This window comes from Crassostrea angulata, chromosome 2 (assembly GCF_025612915.1).
Source record: "Crassostrea angulata isolate pt1a10 chromosome 2, ASM2561291v2, whole genome shotgun sequence".
NCBI lineage: Eukaryota > Metazoa > Mollusca > Bivalvia > Ostreida > Ostreidae > Magallana > Magallana angulata.
Window position 1 is genome coordinate 30,922,129 of NC_069112.1, and position 13,712 is coordinate 30,935,840.

Genomic DNA, 13,712 nt, shown 5'->3' on the forward strand with positions numbered 1-13,712 from the left:
AAACTCGGTGGTTCTAATGGTGGTTGAAGTGGTCGTTTCATTCTGCGCTTCAGTCTACCAAAAATCAAGCCTTTGCAAACCAAATTTCATGCTCTTTCAACAAAGATCTTCTTTAGTTGGGGTAGACAGACTTGAGTAATGTCGAGCCCTAATACATAAACCCTTCGTAGCACAAGGACTTCAACGTTTTTCATCTGATCGGCAATGTCTCCGCACGTCAAGTTGCCTCTAGTGTCCTTACATTCAAGCCTCCTCCCCTTGGTCCGAATGCATTTGCGCCATAAATTCCCGTGTACTAGTAAAACCACTAACATAAAACCTAATACAGCCCTCATTTTCTTGGATGGTACAGGGATGGCGGGGAATTTATTTTTAGGGTGGGATCATTTAAAAATGGAGGGGAGGGCAAGATTAGATTTATTTATTTTGAACTGTTTAAAAACCAAAGAAGAAAAAAGGGCTTTCATATCTAAACCAAAAAACTATAGCTAAAAAAAATAAAATTTGTTACTTATTTCATAACCCCGTTGTATTAAAAAAAATCACTGAAGGTCCAGGCAATTCCATTTTAATCCCACGGCGATAGTGTAATATCTAAATAGGTTGTCGATGTGCCGTCCGAGAGGACTTTTCGCTTAGGACAGAAAGAGGTCAGGCCCTGCATGTGCTGCGTGTATGTGCAAACAGTGTTATTTAATGCGCGAAAACCGCGAATTGTTTTTCCCGCTGAAGAAGTATCATATAAAACTCGTTTTTATAAAGCAATTGGATGTGTATAATTAATTTAAACCTTTTCCACTATTTTTTTTAATTTTTAATATCCGCTTTGGTTTCTAAGCAATATGTTTTACTGCAAAGAGCCACCATCGATGTACCTACAAATTTTTCTTTAAATAAACCAGGTTCCCGACGATCGATGGCGGCGGCCTCGGGGGGATTAATTCTAGGGAACCAATGTCGCTTTTCTTGTTTAAAATTATTTCTCATATCGGGTATAATAATATTCGTTAACACTTCCTCAGATATTGCCATATATAAAGAATCAGTATCCATAGACATCAGTTCAATATCTTCTCGATTACAATACTTATCAAGGTAATCATAATAAAATTCAAGCATACATAATTTTGCGTACTGAAGTATAAAATAACCAATTTGAATAGACAGGTCAAAAGTGATGCGCGACTTTGCAAACTCAATTTCAAAGTTATTATTATCAAGTTCCGTTAAATTTCTAAAACGTTTTTTAGATACATAGTAACTGGCTTTTTCCTTTGATCCCCAATAAGTAATATCTTCGTGTTTTTCTTTATTCATAATCATTGATCCATAAGCGCTTTTTTCTATAAGTTTTATTGTTTCATAAGTTTCATAATTCTTCTCCCTCTGTTTCCTGGGATGCAGATTGGGTGGTTCTGTTGGCTAATTCATTAAATCCATTGTATTAAATAATAACAAATCACGCATATATAAAACCTAATTTCGTTCTATAAACATTCTAATTACCTCCTCAGTTGTTTCTATCGATTCATCTCCATGGGTTTTGTCGTGTTCTTTATTGAATGACTTTAAAACACAATTTTTACATTTTGAAATAAAATTACTCAAATAAGATGCATAGCATTTTTTCCTTTCTGAAGAAAAAAATATTACTGTTTCTTTAGGTTATATTATAATGAAACCAACTAGTCTTGGTTTTTTTTTTCCTTTAAACAAATATATAACAAGAAACAATTATTTCCGGTATTTTTTTTTATTTTATTTAAATAATATGTGTACAATTAGCAAAAAAAAAACCAAAAAAAAAAACCCACATATGCTTACCTTTTTAGAAACAACCTCCTCCTCCTCCTCCTCTTGAGATCCTTTGTTTGTCGTCTCTGTTGACTAATTATTTAATTCCATGTTATTATTTCTTTTTTTTAAACAAACAGTTATAAACACTTACTTTTTCACTCTCTCCCTTTCTCCGAATCCGTCGATTATTATGGGTTCTGACGTATCTGTATACTAATTAATTAACTAAATATTAATTTTGTCATTCCAACAACAAAATCAATTGTTAAACAACATTAACGACAGTTCTATACGTGCAGTTGTGGGCCGGTTGTCATCTTTATTTTTCCGTTCCTAAACTAAATGTTCAGTTTTTTATTTTACCAATATTTCTTTTTTTTGCATTTATGCTACACTTTTAATACATTGCTATAAAATGCACAGTTCTTACATTCTTCTTTTGCTGAGCCCTATCGAAACGAATTTTTTTCTAAAAAAAAAAAAAAAAAAAAAAAAAAAAAAAAAAATGATTAATTACCTTCATAAACACTTTTTATTAACTAAACAAAAAAGTAGATATTTACCTTTTCTTCCCTGGCGAAATATTTCCTCTCAAACTCTTCAATTTCGAGTAAAATATCAGGAGGATAGTTTGTCCCAATCACACACACAGAAACATACATGTACACACTTTTAAAGAACGATTCTGCTTTAATACCCTTCCATCCAAAATACAAGTGGTTTCTTCTGCTTTTAAGATCAAATGCAAATTATTTGATACATGTACATTCCTAAAATAATTTCAAATAATTTACTTTCAAATGATTTACAACTATATGCACTAGATTTGGAAAAAAAATCAACCGAATTTTCATCGTAAAAAATATTATTCATTTCTTTATAATTGATACAAGCATGCTTCCGTTGAATAGTATTCTTTTTGGAGAGCTGTTATTTGTATTCATATAATTTTCAGCACATTGAAATAGTTATTGATGAGATGTATTCCTCTCTACATTATACAATCTATTCGTTGTGTTATCAAAGACATACATTTACACTATCCGGCCATATTGGCCCCACCCTAGAGCCAGAACCCCTGACACGGGGCCATCAATTTCACAATTTTGGTAGAGGGCTTCATGGACATCATAACCATGCAACCATTTTTTTCCTCACATGCGTGGGAGTAGAGAAGAAGATTTTTGAAAATTTGGGGTTTTTTTTTTTGCATATTTGGCCCCGCCCGTGGCACCCCAGGAGTGGTAGTGCCACGCGTTTCACAATTTAGATTCGTCTGACCATTGAGATGCTTCACACCAAAAATGTTAACGATTGTCCTGGTAGTTTTCAAGAAGAAGTTAAAAATGTAAAATAGTTAACACACGACGCACGACGACGAACGAAGACCAATTGCAATAGGTCACCTGAGTGACTCAGGTGACCTTAAAAACTGAATAAACATAGATTGTAACAACTAATTCAAACTCATAAATTTTGGAAGCATATTCGAGGAAATCCAGGACACTTTCAAGATGCCGTCTTTCAGTACTCTCAGTACTTTGATTTTATTTTACTCTACTTTAGTAGTACATACATTAATTCAATGTATGACTTGTTTAAATTTAACAACTTCTCACAAAAGGGGATTGATCGTATAACTGATAAATGAAAAGTACATTAAATAATACCAGATTTTATTCTTATTTTATGTTTCATTTAACGAGGACGAGTACAGAACGAGTACGCACGCTTTCGCGCAGCGTTTCATTTGTATTGTGACGTCATCTTTCTGCTTGGTTGACGCCATGGCGTGATAGTTTCAACTGCAGATATTCAGCGAAAATTGTGGAACATATCTCGTTTTATGCGTAAAAATAATGTTATATTGTGGAATAAACATAAATGTCTCGAAGTATAAGCTATATTTGGGCTCGGGTCGAAAACGTGAAGAGGGTTCAGCAAGCCTAGCCCTCTGTCACGTTTTCTTAACCCGCCTAAATATAGCTTAATTCATATTTTTCAAGACAGTAACCATGTATTTTATATTAATGACCCTTAATATGTGATGTTATATATTTTTTGATTACTTATATATGTCTGAATGTTTTAATAATACTATATAGATCACCTTTTCCGCCTTTGTGAAATAAAAAATAGCCATTATCTGACGAATCTGGGAAATTGGGCATACAAAAATCAACTTTGAAAAGACCCCTGGAACAAACCAGGAGGTAAAAGGTTTCTTTTATTTGACCATTTGATGCCTTTTAGCAATAACTTTAATATGTAGAACAGAAAAAGAAATCCCTAGGGCAGAAGTTTTGAAAAAATGTTAAAAAATATGCAAAATTAATACATTTCAAGCAAAATCCCATAGGGTCCTATGTTAAAGATTAACAAACTTTGAGATGACCCCCTTAACAAACGGTGTGGTAAATGTCTTATTTTTTAATCTTAGAATAATAATAATATCAGTAGAAATTAATGTAAAAAGATTCATCCAAAAATCTAGGGCAGAACAAATTAGACCCGGCCTCGTTAAGCATTACTGCTATATAAAATTATTCTTGAAAGTCATCGGTACAACAACCAAGTTTCTTATCATGTTTAACCTTAAAGAACTCGCTGCTCTCTTGATCAGTTAAAATGATTACCAATTAAGATCAGACAGGTAACATTTTGTTAACTAAAATTTTAATTATTAAACACCCCAATCTAACTAAAATTGGACTTGTAATTCTGCTCCTCTACGATACGCTATACAAGATCTAACAACATTCTGTACGGGGTCATCCCAGAGTGTCCTCAGATGCTGACCAATCAGCACATCGCCTAGTTAATTTTCTGTTTGGTATATCTTAGAGGAGCGGAATTATAAGTCTTATTCTAATTAGACTGAAACTCACCCAATATTACTATTTCTTTATCTTGAAACATTGAACATCTATTTACAGTGCAACAAGAAGGTATGCGTGTTTTAGCCAAGTTATAGATTGAACTTTGATATGATATGAATGGTCTGTCTTCCCAGAAAGTATTGACTTCGGTCTCGCATGTTATTTTATCAATGCATGCATCATCATCCTGTTCATGGAAATGGTATTGTTCCTCTTCAATTTCTTCATCTTCTGACTCTGACTAATTACAATGATCTTCTCTACAATGATTTGAGGAGAAAAACACACATAAATATATATGACAATGATATAGTAGTACAATATTTAGTCTGTATTATTCAATATACTGGTATATAGTTTAGCTGTTCCGGACTATAGGGTGTCCATGTAATGTCTATTTAAGCCCATGCAATGCCCAACACCAATTTGTCGCGTTTCTTTTGCTTAAGTGAATTTAGATGACAAATAATTAAAGAAATTCATAATGTGAAGTCAATGGTAAAATAAACCAACTACCGGTATATCTAAATTACCTAAATGTCAAATCAAAACTTGGCTCGTAGTCTGCATCAGATAATTATCGTCATCTTCTGATTCATGATTACCCTCAGAAATGGTAAGGCTGTACTAAAATACAAAAAAAATTGATGGTTAGCGTTTTGAAATAAGCCTGATTAAATAAACTAAGCCCTATCATCTTTGTCACTCATTAAAAAATAAATAATGCAGTAAGTAACTAAGGAATACGAAAACAATCAACATGCCTTAATTTTATCCAGCATATAATTATTTATTTCTATAACACCTTTTCCAATTTCATTCACAAAGATGTTTGAAATGAAACAAAACGTAAAACAATCAATTTAACTATGGATTTGAAACTAATCATAGTTTATTATGCTTACTCAAATGGATTTATAAAGCCGCTTTGTGTATATTCCACTAAAAACTCTCCTTTTTACTTATTTCCTCTATCCAAGACATATGGGTCTCATCCCTGAAAATTGTAATTAACATGATTAAAAAATGAGCACAAGTAATTAGAAATTCGTACCAGTGCTTTGATCAATAAAACCGAAGTGCTGAATAAGGATGTCAATTTTTAAATTTTTATTTCAAAAGTTCAAACTGCATTAATTTTTTCATGAATGGTAATTCACACCATATCGGTACAGATTATACAGTGGAGTCAGAAGCTGAGGGGCTAGACACATCATTAGAAATATTGACAAGCAAAAAAATGGCTACTAGTACAGTACCGATCAGACCCAACCTAACAGAAAGTAAACCCCAACTAAACCCTAGGAGTAGTGAAGGGGTTGTCTGGGGTCAGTTTAGAGTCATCAAGGTCACCTTGAGGTCCCCTATTTAGGTCACCTGGGGTCAGTTTAGAGTCATCAAGGTTACCTTGAGGTCACCTACGCCAAGGCCACCTTAGGGGTCACCCCTGCACCACTTGTCAACTAGGTCATCTTGACTTTGTGTGGTCACCTTTATAATTCCTACGTCTCTGGTATTAAGAACAGTTTGAGGTCACCTTCTTTTGGGGTCACCTTGGAGTCATCTTAACAACTGGGACACATTGTGTTTTTGTGTAACCATTTCACTGACCCTCGAAGGGCATTTTCGCACTTGTTAAATCAAAGATATTTTTAGGTTACCTATAAATATATAAAGATATTGAAGGTATATATGATGAGCTTATACGAGTGGAAAAAATCGGTGTTATAGCAGAAGATTTCTCTTACTAAGGTACGTCTATATTTTGTTATCAATTATTTGTTTTAAAATAAAGATACAAGACAAACACAATTATACAAAACTGCTTAAAGATTTATTGTACCCTCAAACCGAAAGAATTATAAAAAAATGTAAGAAAAGATAACTAATAACAAGTAAAAGAAAAAGAAACAAAGTATTTTCTACATTTGATCTACATGTATGGATATCGCTATTTCATTCGGTCTAACAATGTCCTTGTGAAGGATTGTTTTAGCACAAGGAGGTAAACTTCACGCATTTTTTAACTGGTTCAGTTGCATACTTCGATTCTAAATAATTCAATATTATTTCGGTCTGCTTCAAGTCTTTCTCCATTCTTTTTCCTAAAGCTTTTAAAACTTGAAACTCCTTCGTCGCTGTAAAGCTCGTTTCGGTGAATCTTTTTTTCCAACTCGCAGTTTTTCCTCTCACTTCCAATTCAAATTGTTTATTTTGAAAAAAAAAAATCAATGTTGGGGACAGGTAGTGTACAAAATATAACCACATTTTAAATGAATTTGAAAAACAAATTACAGTTAAGATTAGTTTTGATTTTTTAATGGTTTTATATAAATACCAGTTCTTTTAGAATTTACAAAAGTACATGTCATAGCAAACAAAAACTTGGGTTATGGGTTATAATTAACATGCACTCAAATAAGGCTGATCTGATAAAAATTAACTAGTACTTTATTAAAGTTTCTTTTTTTTTTGGGGGGGGGGCATAAAAAATATGAAAACTAATTTAAATGTTGCATGCTGAGTAATTCAAAATTCCCTAATCTGTAATTGAAATGCTAGATATAGGTAACTGGTTGAAAATTACTTTAAAGTGTTTACATAAATCTGCTATACAAATTGAAATGCTTTGAACCTCTCTGCTTGGAAGCTAACGAGAGAGAGAGAGAGAGAGAGAGAGAGAGCCAATGGACAGACAGACAGACACTGAGAGAGTAAGACAACATATTGCTTTACATATATGTATATTAATACTCTAATCAAAACTTTGTTTCAATCTATTTCTCGAAAATGACTTACCAGCTCAAGATAGGTTTAGTCCATTGATACACAAAGTGACATATTCGCATCTGTCCAGACTCTTAATTTTTATTCTGCATTAGACCTCTTGAGAAAAAACCCATGAAAATCTCTATTCTTTGTCCAAATACGTGGGTAAGATCCATCTTAAAAACATTAAATCAATACTTACTTGGGAGTTATATGTTTGTTTCTTCCTAGGGGTTCTAACTGCACCAGATGCCTGTAATATAAAAAAATTATTTGTCTACATATTTACATTTAAAATCAAGGATATCCTTTGTGCATGCAACATTTTGAAAACAGGGAACAATTTTCAATCACTTCATTATACATAAAATTCATTTATTTACTGGTATAATGTATATTAAAATGTATACAATGGCTATATTAAGTAGGTTGTACAAACCTGAGTAGTTTTAATTCCAAGGAGAACCCACTGTGTCAGTATCAGTTTCATCGTCAGATACCTGTAGTCTAGGACTTGCCGCGGCACCTATCCTTTTCCTTGGAGAACGCCGTAAAAATGTAACCCCACTGCTTGATTTCTAAATTGAACATTTTAAGGATTGTGTAAATACATTTAGTTAATTAAAATTATAATCATCCACATCCAATTTTTTGTAACATATAATTGTACATAACAAATTGTAAAGAATTTTTAAATAAAGCATATTAAAGTAAAATAATTCTTGCCTACAATTTATTCATCAAAAGTTTATGGATCAATAAGCTTGAAGTAAATTTAATCAATAAAAAATTGGCTAAGAGTTCTAGGACACCTACATCTGATTCCATAGGACATGTGCACCAGAAATTATTTATCTACTCACATTAAGTTTTATTCTAAAAACAATGATTACCTTTCCACAAGTTGATGGTGTTTGCTTTTGAGGCTCTTTATCTTTTGGACGCTAGAAGTGGAAGGATATAAATTTTACACTCAAGAATAAATACATACAGGGCTTATTACATGTAAGGGTACAAGTGTTTGTGTTTATATCAATACTAGGTTTATTTACTGACTTTTCTGGCATGTGACCATTTCTCACCAAGCACCATTTCTCACCAGTGCATTGTTGTGTCATTTTTTTAACATATAAAATTATAAAAAACAAAAATATACGTAGCAATGCACTGTCGAGAAATAGTCCTTGTTACAATAACAGGAAATCATTTGAAAAATCAAAAGTCAAGTCTGTGCACCTCAGATCTTAGATCGGAACATCCTTGCATCTTCCCCATCTTAATCCTAAATGCACACCCACCGCGCCTCAAATCTTAGATCCCCCATTACACACTGACACATTTACAAAGATACAATTATGTGTACCTTATACAATGTATTAATTACTCATAAGTATAACATTTACCAATATCGAGTCAGATTCCGATCCTGCCTCACTTATGCTGGGAGACAAATGCCGAAATGAATTCGGTACATGCTGCCTATGTATAGAATTTCTACACAACCCTTCCTTTGTCGTCGGAGTCAGAATCAGAAGTTATCGAACGAAAGGCGTCCTTTTTTCTTGTTTCCAGGCTTTTGTCTGTCTCTGTTTCCATTGTCTCGTCAGATGACTACTTTCATCATCCGTCGCACTAAACTCTTAATCCGACATAATTCCATCTGTCGAAGTCTTGGGGAAATTTTCAAACTTTATGAGAAATGGCTTGTGCGCTCTTAAGTAATATACATGCATAGTACTTAAACACTATTTAAAGGAAGCTAGGCTAATGACGTAATTAATTATTCCCATATTAGATATTAAGAATAACTAAGATTACGAGTTAGATTATATACAAATTATTAATAATGCGGATGCACAATGTTGGATTTGTTAAACCCATATATATATATGTACACTGTACTTGTTTGTATGGAGTACATGTATGCATGTGTCCCAATTAATTGAAGAGAATTTTTGAGATCATACAAGCAAAAGATGATGGTGAAAAAATAATGATCAGCTTTTAAATAGTAACCAATAGCTACTTTGGTGTTGATGTCAAAAGCACCTTTACTGTTCCTTTTCCCAGTTGACACCTGATTCGTATGGCAATAGAAGTCATTCTTGCAGTGCTAAAAGTGTGGTTGACTCGCGGATAGCGCGGACAACCTCTTCTCTCCTGTGCTCCTAGACGCGCTCAGGGGGATGGCGTCCACAGGGGTGGACAACCTCTTCTCTGCTGTGATCCTAGATGCGCTCGGGAAGATGGTGCTCACAGGGGTGGTCAACCTCCTCTCTGCTGTGTTACTTGACAACGCATTTTGGGGGATGGTGCTTGAGTTATTCGTCTCTGGAAATTTAAAAAAAACTATATATATTCGAATGAGAGAAATCTTCCCAATTATTATATCATTTGTGAATTTCTGAAACAGTTGTGCCTATAGCAAATAGTCATTAAAGGCAGTATTATTTTTATTAAAGTGTTTTGAAAGTGTTTGATTTTTACAATGTTAAATGTTGCAGTTTCTTTCATTTTCATGAGACTTTCATTTTCACAACTGACCATCTTAAAATTATACCCAGTCACAAATTTTCATGAATTTATATTATGTTACTAGTACAAATGATACATATATGTTCAGCTGATGTTTATTCACCAATCAAGGGCACTCGGGGGTAGATGCTGTATAATTATGTATTCTTGTTGATTTAAGCTGTGATAAATATTTTATAACAGACTGAACAAAATCTGTGTCTTATTTTATTGCGAAAGATAATATCAAGTATTGTCCTTTCCTCAGGTTTTTTTTATGAAATATATTCATTTTTTACAGGCAAAAGACCAATCTTCGCAGAGTACCATTTCTTGCCAGTGCATTACGTCATAATTTTACACACACACAATTTAGGTGTTGGCAAGAACTGGTACTTGGCGAGAATTGGTATTTGGCCAGTATATGGACGCTCGAAAAGAATAATATAAAGTACATTTAGAAAGCACGCGCTATCATTGAGCCAATGGCTAAATGCACATGGGCTATTTCGTAAATGAACATTCGTGGATCTATTTTTAACGAGACCGAGAACCAGACTATCGCGCATGCGTGTAGATGATTAACTATCGTAACCCCCGAGGTGTTTCGAAGGCTAGGGGATTTCCTCTCCAAAATATAAACCTGGATTCTTATTCAAGACATACAATAAAATTTTCTGACTACAATATTCAGCATGTCCTCAATGAAAAAAAATACATGAACAGTCTCTAATGTTAAACCATGAAAACAAATAAAACAAGAGGTCCATGGGGCCACATCGCTCACCTGAGCAACAATGGGTGTTCAAAAGATATTGTGCCAGGTCCCTCGGTAGAATAACAAAAAATAAATATAGTAAAGTATTCGAATTTACACTAATTTTTGCATACAAGTAGCTTTTACATTATACCTTCATGAAATACTATTTTTTACCAGAATAAGAAAATCCTACACAAGAAACTAAACATTTGGTAGGGGTACACTGTTGTTGTTGTTCACTTCCAATTCCCTATATTTTCGTATTGCCCCCTCCCACACACACACACACACTTTCGAAAGCAATCAAAATATGTGAGAGCATATAGGTACATTTTTTCATCAACTACTTACTAGTTATTCTATTTTAAAAAATATATATAATAGTTATTGTATTTTATTTAAAAAATCCTACATGTATAGATGTGAAGAAGAAAATTGTACCTCAATGTGCTCAATTCCTCAAATTAAAAACATTTAAAAATTAAATTTGTCTTCTCAATTATAATTAAATGACTGTTATTTACCTCACGTACAAACTAGGATTATTTTCCGCTGTGATATCTTTTTTTAGGAATAGCGATAATTACTTTATCCCCGCAACAGAAATGTGTCAGAACTATGGAAACTGTTTTTAAAATGTCGGTTTTATTTACTCGTGTCTGAAAAACTATCAAAATTGATGTAGATTTCACATTATTTATTGTATAAAAAGGGGGCCCCAGAGAGTAGGTATATACAGAATATCATTCTTTTATTTTGTTTGAACAAGTATTTAACATACTCTAATTCATATAGAATTTCTAATGTTCAACCAAAATTTCAGCGTCAATCGTAGAATTATAAGCAAGATACAGAGCTCCCAGTTCGCCTAGGTTTGAGTCATTATTTGTTCACACGAGTTTATTACATTCAGCTTAAAGATTTTTAACTTGGTATTTCCTATTCAGCATTTAAAATGGATAAAAAGAACGACCTAAGATTTTCAATTCTTTTATTCACTCAAGACCAGTTCACTGGTATTTGAGGTTCAAAATCAGTTTATACAAATGTTCACAGTCAAGGATCACATGTACAGTAGGTGTAAAAATGACGAAAAAAGGTTAAGTTTACAACAATAAGTTGTTAAAGTTGGTTTCTGGAAGAACAGACCTTGAAAATTTTCTTAATAAAGATTGATTTTTTTAATCTTTAGTTTTTAAGATATGTGTACAAACATAGAATTGTGAGCAAATCTCTGTATCTTGCTTATAATTCGAAGCTTAACACTCAAATATGGTTAGTAAATAGAAATTGTAAACAATTAAACACAAGAAACATGCACTATAACAAATAAAGAACACAATTTATTTTTTCGAAATGAATCATATATATACATGTATATACTTACATATTTCCGTCAGCGATATCAAAATCTATTTAAACTGAATAAACTCGAGAAAATGCCGAGCATCTCAACAAAACCTATTGCATTAATCTACCATTACGCAAAATATAATGCCGAATTACCAATAAAATGAGTTTTATTTCAGTACTATTTTGATACATCCGATTTTGCTTAAATTGCGCAGGTAAACAGTTAACTGTTTGATTTACCGAAGTCTCTGTTTGACTTGATACGTAAAAATCACGAAATACGGACGATAGTTCCCAGGTTACAAAGCATAAAAAATGAAAACGAAATGAAAATCGGAACACGCTAACACCAACGTCATGTGTAAAAAATTGTCAACGCATTGAAATATTTAGCCTCAATTTACTACACAAAATCGGCACCAATATATTTTGCATCTTTCAAACATTTCCCTTCATACGCGAACTGTTGCACACCAAGCAAATTCATCATAGTCAGATCGACCCTTTTTCGTAAAATGTCATTGCTGCTTTAATCAAAGAACGTCGTTTTAGAAGTAAGGAATACGAGTCTTGGTAAAATGGGTATGCAAACCCCGGCCGTGGCAAAATAAAAGCCGGGGCAGATCGGCAATCGTCAATTCCAAATACGCATTATTTTGCAGCAATATTTACAGCGAATACAAATATATTAGTCCATCAAATATCCTGAAATTTTAATGAGATTGGCAGATTAATAACTGCCAATCTTTTGTTTTGCCTAGGCCAAGTCTTGCCCACCCACTTTACCGGATGCCGAACCCGAAGCTATTAAACTGATTGAAACACGCCTTTCCTTTATTATTATTTTCGTAATAACTCAGATTTGAAACAGAATTAGCCCTTAATATTTGCAATTTATATTTTCCTTCCCATAAGGATAACCTATGCTTAACTACGTTGAATGGGACTCAGTAGTTCTTTAGTAGAAGATTCAACCCCCTTTTTCAAAGTTTTCTCCGCTTTGAATACAGATCGGACTTTTTTTTCTGCAATTTATATTCGCCCTCCCATAAGGTTGCTTTGTGCCAAATTTGGTTGAAATTGGATAAGCGGTTTTAGAGAAGAAGTTTAAAATGTAAAAAGTTTACAGACGGACAGACAGACGGACGACGGACAAAATTTGATCAGAATAGCTCACTTGAGCTTTCAGCTCAGGTGAGCTAAAAAACCGTATACTGACCAAAATTAAATCAGTCAAGATTAAAAAAAGATATGATAAAAATTCCCGTTTTTGTCCTTCGCAAACTCAAAAAGGCTTTCCGGAAAAAGTTTATGGCCACAACTCGAAATGAACACATCCCTAATATTGGTACCTGGGACGATTCTCACACAGGGCTCGACGTTTAAAACACAACACCTGACATACTTCGGACACAAATTCCACATCTTGAATTCGCTATTACTGGTCCTACAACACTGGATAAAACGAGTAATGGCCAAACGATGACCACCATCTTCTCCATCCCGCTGCTACGAAGTGCCGCGTTTAGTCCAAGGTTCGAGCCCAAAAATCCACGTGTTGGTCTTATGATATGTCACATGACAATATTTATTTTGTTTTATTTTTTATTTTTTGGTCTTTTCCTTCTCTTGAACTTTCC

General features: G+C 33.5%; 1 protein-coding gene across 1 annotated transcript in view; it reads right to left on the reverse strand.

Moving 5' to 3' along the window:
* Window positions 1-13,712, reverse strand: part of LOC128171734 (putative nuclease HARBI1) — a 225,458-nt gene that overhangs the window by 4,888 nt on the left and 206,858 nt on the right. The gene's annotated exons all lie outside the window — the stretch shown is intronic.